This window comes from Orycteropus afer, unplaced genomic scaffold, assembly GCF_000298275.1.
Source record: "Orycteropus afer afer isolate SDZICR_OR568_19922 unplaced genomic scaffold, OryAfe1.0 scaffold00915, whole genome shotgun sequence".
Lineage (NCBI taxonomy): Eukaryota > Metazoa > Chordata > Mammalia > Tubulidentata > Orycteropodidae > Orycteropus > Orycteropus afer.
Genome location: NW_006922502.1, coordinates 229,365 through 236,110, shown reverse-complemented (window position 1 = coordinate 236,110; position 6,746 = coordinate 229,365).

Here is a 6,746-nt window from a genome sequence, read left to right as displayed (position 1 = left end):
TACTTCCCAACCTGATAGAGCGGATTAATAATGAGGATAGGGAATTTGCCCTGTGTTTTGCTAGTGAGGCTCTCGAGCAGTCTCTATCTTCTTCTCACTCCTTTAGTGACTGCAGAGAAGATATTTCTTGCTGGATATACATGCAATAGCAAAAAATGAACATCTCTCTGGGATAATGATCTGCAAAATACAAAAATATGGGCAATCTCTATGGAAACTTTTGAAAATGATGACTTACCAGTGCTGAATGCACATGAGGTGACAGTTCCTCCCAGATGGCAGACTGTCACAAATAAGAGATGGTGGGACATTAGGAAAGCTACTAAAATAAACTTTGCCTTGGTTTCCATCACTGTAAAGTTATCACTCTCTAATTTGGGGTCATATTAATGGGACTAATTAAATAATCCTTAAAGTTTACATTAAATTCCTTAGAGATAGGTCTTTTATAAATAGGAAGTGCTCCACTACTTCTGCAACAGCTCAAGAAAGAGAGAGTAACTTAATATATAAAGTTATCTGAAATTTAAGTAATTGTCCAGAAATCAGGACTTTGGGCCAATTACCGGACATGTAATCTGTGTCATTTGAGGAAGATTGGGCAGAACATCTTTTCTTCAGTTTCGACATTTGCTTATTACATGAAGTAGATAATTTAACACTAAATAAGGACATAGTTACATTGCCTCCATGTATCATTGCTGACTGCTAAAAAAAGAATTATGTTAAATTGGTAGTCAGAATCTTTCTCCAATGATGATAATTAGATCCCAGATTCAAAGGACACTATTCAGTAGGAAAAAATGTTAGGAGAAATATGAAGACTGTGTCCTCAACATGCACTATTTTATATTTTCTTAAACATTACAACAAATTCAGTTCAGAAAGGAAAGAACAATGGTGCATCTGACATTTAGCTTGAATGTAAAATTTGTGTTTTTTTTTCATATTTTTTGTTATTTTTGCTGAGATAATTATTATGAATTCTCCTTATATGTGGTAAGTATCCTCATTAATTTTTATTGATTGCCCACTGAATGTACAACATTTTGTGAAAATACAGTGATGGGCTTGGAGTAGAGAAACAGAAGAGCGCAAAAATCTACCTGAACCCTCCATTATAATCAATATGATATTCATAATCTTATGTAGAAATGTCTCTATTATTAATAATTTGTGTTTTTAATAAGTAATAGTTAGGCTATTAGTAGATGCATACATACTGTGATCCAAAGAACCCTAGGATTTAAAATGGAAAAAAGTAGGCTCATATAAAGTGTCCTAAAATTTTGTCACTGGATTATTTTGGTACAAAATCTATTAATGTCAGGGTTTGTTTATAACATGACAAGTTACTTAATCAGGAAGATATTTATTGAGTTGAGTACTATAATCAATAAAACATAATCCACTGGAAATAAACCTGCAAGAAGGTATATGAAAACTGTTGCATTTATTTTCAAAAGCTTTTTAATAGTATCTCGTAAAGATACATATCCCCTATGACTCAACAATTGAACACTGAGGCTTAGATGCAGCTAAAATGGGTGCAGAAATTCACTTTGTATAAGAATGCTCAGAACAATATTATTTGCTATATTTTAAAACTGGGAGCTCTGGTAGCATAATGCCTAAGGCACTTGACTGCTAACCAGAAGGCTGGGGGTTCAAATCCACCAGCCACTCCTTGGAAGGAAGATAGGGCAATCTATTTCCATAGTGATACTGCCTTGGAAACCCAAGGAGGGGTTGCTATGAATTGGGTCCAACTTGACAGCACACTACAACAACAGCAACAACATTTAAAAACTAGAAATAATTAAAATGTGTATCCATAGAGAAAGGAATACATAAAATGAGATTTATTTTCACAGTAGAATGCAAGACAGAAATAAAAATAAAAGAGTCACATTCAAGAATATGCTTGATTCTTATAAATATAATAAAATAATTTATATATAAAAGATCATATTTTGTACAAGTCTATTTAAATGATGCTCAAAAACAGGCAAAACTAAGAACAAAAAATAACAACCTAAAACAGAAAATAACAAAGAAAAGAAACTATATGGAATCTGAAAAAAAGGGAGAAGGAAAGTAAATGTCATTTATCTGAAAGAAAAAGAGGTTGGAGATGAGTTACATCATAAGATATAAATAAGGCACAAAAAAACAAATCAGAATGATGCATAATTCCAAAATAGAACTAATCACCCTTTGGATAGATATAATTCTCAAAAATGTTTGTCCACATAAGTCATACTGGATCGGTGTAATTCCCCCATGTTCCCTTCAAGACTACTGAAAAACTTTGGTGACCCTAGAGGATTATAAATAGAGTTGAGGAGTTTTAACATGTTACTCAGGATGGATGGTATTTCAACTCATACAGTCATTTGTTTTGGATTGGAAGAATTAGAATCCTCCAGTAGTAGGCTATTAAGAGAAACAGGATAAATAAATTAACATACTATTCAATAAAACTTTCTCATGGATCACTTGGATAAATAAAGCTCCAGGGCATATATTTTTACCTAAATATTTTACAAGTTCTTTCATTTTGAAGAACTTTAAATTAAAAAAAAAAAAAAAAACAAACACTCCATTGCCATTGAGTCGATTCTGATTCACAGTGATCCCCATTGGGTTTCTGAGGTGATAAATCTTTACATAAGTATATTGCACAGTCTCCCTTCCATGGAGTGATTGGTAAGTTTGAACCTTCAACTTTCTGATTAGCAGTCAAATACATTAGGAACTGTACCACCAGGGCTCCTTTCATCTTTATATTAACTCTGTATATAGTCCTTGCAGAGAGATACACTCTAAACATTTTATGTTATTCTAAATATATTCCAGGCATTGGCCTAGGCATTTTATACGTATATATTCATGTATAATCATGTATAAAATTACCATGTCAGTAATTTCCCATGTTTCCATTATCCACCAATTTCATTTTTACTTATAGAAAGTAAAAGTTTTACTTCCAGAAAGGTAAATTATTGATATACAGTTTTCAATTAATATTGACATTTTTGTTCTAAGTGTCTTGACCAAATAGTTGAAAAAGTCCAAATATTAAAAACAAAACAACAATAACAACAAAAATCAGACATAGTACGTTTAGCAAAATATTTAAATATCATTGTCAAAGAATCAATGGACACCATATCAGGGGATACTGAGAAAATTCACCTCAGAATAGTGGGTAGTGAATGATGTACATATTCAACTACTCATTCTATTTTAACATCAAAACTCTATTTGAACTTTAGCATTATAATGCTGTCCCTTAAAGGAAAACATTCTTGATTTTGCTTATTGCCTTTTGACTGAAAACTACGCTCACTTTATCAGTAAACCATGAATTTCCACATTTCTTCTTCAGTGAGCTTCTTTCAAGATGTCTGTCTGTTCCACCTCATTACAGAGGAGAATTGTGTCACCCTCCATCATGCACTGCATTGATATACAAAAGAATGAAGATCATTCAGATGTCCTTTTAGGCTATTGTATTTTGGAAGCTGTGGGTTTCTGAACATATTGATTATGTTGTAGCTATACAGAACTGAGGAAATTCTTCCTAAGTTAACATTTCCTATATGGTAAAAGTTGGGTAGATTCTGTTAAGTAAAGCACAAATATGAAAACATTAAATAATTATTGTGTATTCCTCAATTTTTACATCAGAGGTTCATACATGCAATATTCCAAAGCACTAATTTCCTCATTCACTTTAGTTTAATATATGTATATATCTAAATGTATCAGTCAGAGACAATTCAACAGCAGACAGCAACAACAAATGTGCCAAGTTCAGTCATTAGCTATAACTATTCAATTTGCTGTAGTGGCCATATCCACTTCTCTAAGAAATAGTATTTTAAGAATGATTTATAAAATGATATCTACTAATATCTATTCATTTGAAAAGTTACATATGTTTGTATACATAGTTATGTATGCTCAATATATAGTTGCATATATTAAATATATTTATGTATTTTGACATATTTTCTGACAACCAAAAAAAAAATATCATGCAATATAGTTTATAGAATAGAAAAAAATTTAGATTAAATAGTAACTGGAAAGTGATTACTTCCCAATTCACCACCTTTGCCTTTTTACATCTAATATAAATAAAATATAGAGAAGCCAGCTTTCTTAAACACATTGCTCCTTGACTCACCATTTATAGGTTATCAACAGCCTCTAGTGAGGAGCAAATGTAGATTTCTTTATTTAGAATATTGACCTTTTGGAAGATGTATATTTCAAGGGCAAACCTATTGTTGGCTAAGGTGGCTCAGCTCTTAGCTATGCAAGTCCACAGAGATGATTTCTTCCAATTTTCTTTTTTCAGTTAGAGATAATTGCAATGCAATTTTAGATTCAATTCAAGTCTTTGACCCTGATCTACTAGCACATAAATATATCCAATCCAATTACATCAGTGACCAAAAAACACTTTCTACTTCCTTGCGGCTGCTTCTTTTCATTGTTTCCTGGGGATAAGACACACTTAGGATTAAATAGAATGAGTGGAAGACCAGTTATATGAGAGAGTAATAGCTTGCAGGATGTGTTCTCACCCAAGTTACCTAGGAAGACCATCTCTCTCTGATGAGAATGTGAAATGCATTTATTTCAGTTTAACTGTTTAATCCAATGTTCTTTGTCATGTATTAACTTTTTAATAATAAAAAAGGCAACTTAGAAATTAACAGTATTTCATTATTTCTCAAGTAAATCAGTTTCAAAGTTCATTACCATGTCAGTAATTTCCTATATTTTCATTATCCACCAAGTGCTAAAACTCAGAGAGTGGTCTTGTGACAAAATATATATCAGAGCTCTTTTTAAATTATTCAGTGCTCCAACTCTCTATGGACTAGTTGAAAATAATGGATTAGGAGAAGATAAAAAAATAATTTATGTCTCTATTTAAGTGTTTTACTAGATTTTGTTTTTACATTTACTAAATATTTATTGAAATATAGAGACTTTTAAAATATGCTCTATTTGAGCTTAAATTTTATAATACATTTCCTGCTGATGGAAACACAATGATAAGAAAAATTGCTAGTGCAGAATGACCACTGAAATCCAAACAGGAATTCCAGGACAGTGAGTCCTTTAAAAAATCTCTTATGGTCACTAAATCAGGGCAGTCACAGAGTTGACAAAAATATGTTCTAAGAAAAGATGCTTCTTGTGTCCAAATGTTTGGTTTTCCAGAAAAGTAAGAGCAGCACTTCAATTCCTTTATTCTATCACTTAATTCCTATTTGCCCTTTGTTTAGTTAATTGGCCTTACTGTGGCATGATTGTCTCCTCCAAAATATAAAATTGTGACCTAATAATGAAAGACCATAAAAAAGAAATATGAACACAATTAAATTTAAGTGTGTTGTAAATAGGTAGGTAGATAGGTAGGCAGGCAGATAGTGAGATAGAAAGATAGATAGAGAGATAGAATTTGTTTTCTAAGAATAAATTAGTGTTTTGTAAATGTCACGTTTTAATTTTAATGAGTTTACAATTAAGCTGAACACAGGTTGTTCTTTACAGGATCTCACTCACAAAGATTCTATTGATTTACTGTTTCATTATGTGAAATAGCATGCCAGGATGAAGGTAAAGCAGAAACAAATTATTATCTAATCTAAGATGTACATCTATATTGGAGTGAGACTGCTGACCTGTGAAATACATTCAAGGATCATTTACAAAATCATTCCTATTGCCAATATGATGAGAAGAGATCTTCTTGGGTGTTGGAATGAGGACCCAAAGTCAGAAAGTAACTGAAAGTACTCAGAAACTTAAAATACTGAAATAATTTGCATATATTTGCATTAATGAGTAATGAAGTGTTTTTTTTTTTGTTTGTTTTTTTTTTTAAAGTTGTAGTGGGATAATTTACTGTTCCTAAAAATGGATTTATGTATAGGGAAGATAGTTTTGGAGAGGAGAATGTTAAATGGGGACAAAATCCCGAGATTAAGTACATGAATGTTGAAGATTACAGTTTAACCATGTTTTATTACTGTCACTAACAGCATTTTGAGGCTATTATGATTCCATGAAGCTCATTCACATGGTAACTTTGATAATACACACTCAGGGTATTGTTTTCTCTATCAATTGAAACAATGTCTACATATAAACCATAAAAAATTCAAGCTAACTGTTACTGAGTTGGATCCGACTCATAGCAATCCCTCCTTGGGTTTCTGAGGTAGTAGCACTACAGAAGTAGATTGCCCAGCCTTCCTTCTGACATGTCTACATATAGGAAGACATTTATAATGTAAAACAGGAGATTACTTATTACTATTTGTTCCTTCAAGTATTTAACATGCATCCAGTGCTACTTTATGCCAGCACCTGTGGTAAGAATTTGAATAAAGAAATGAACAAAACAAACTCTATCTTATAAAAATAAAACAAAACAAAGATCCTCTTTGCCTATTCAGACTCATGATGACTCATATGTTACATAATTGAAGGAAGTTCCATAGAGTTTTCTTGTCTGTAGTCTTTTATGGAGGCAGATCACCAGGACTTTCTTCAGAGGCACTACTGGGTGGGTCCAAACAATCAACCTTTTGGTTAGTCATCAAGAAATTGTTTACTCTACCCAGAGACCGCCAATCCTACAGATGTTTGCAGAAAGGGTGTGGCAGCAGGGTCACCTGACGTCCTCTAATTTCACAAAGGGGGAGAAGTGTAAGATT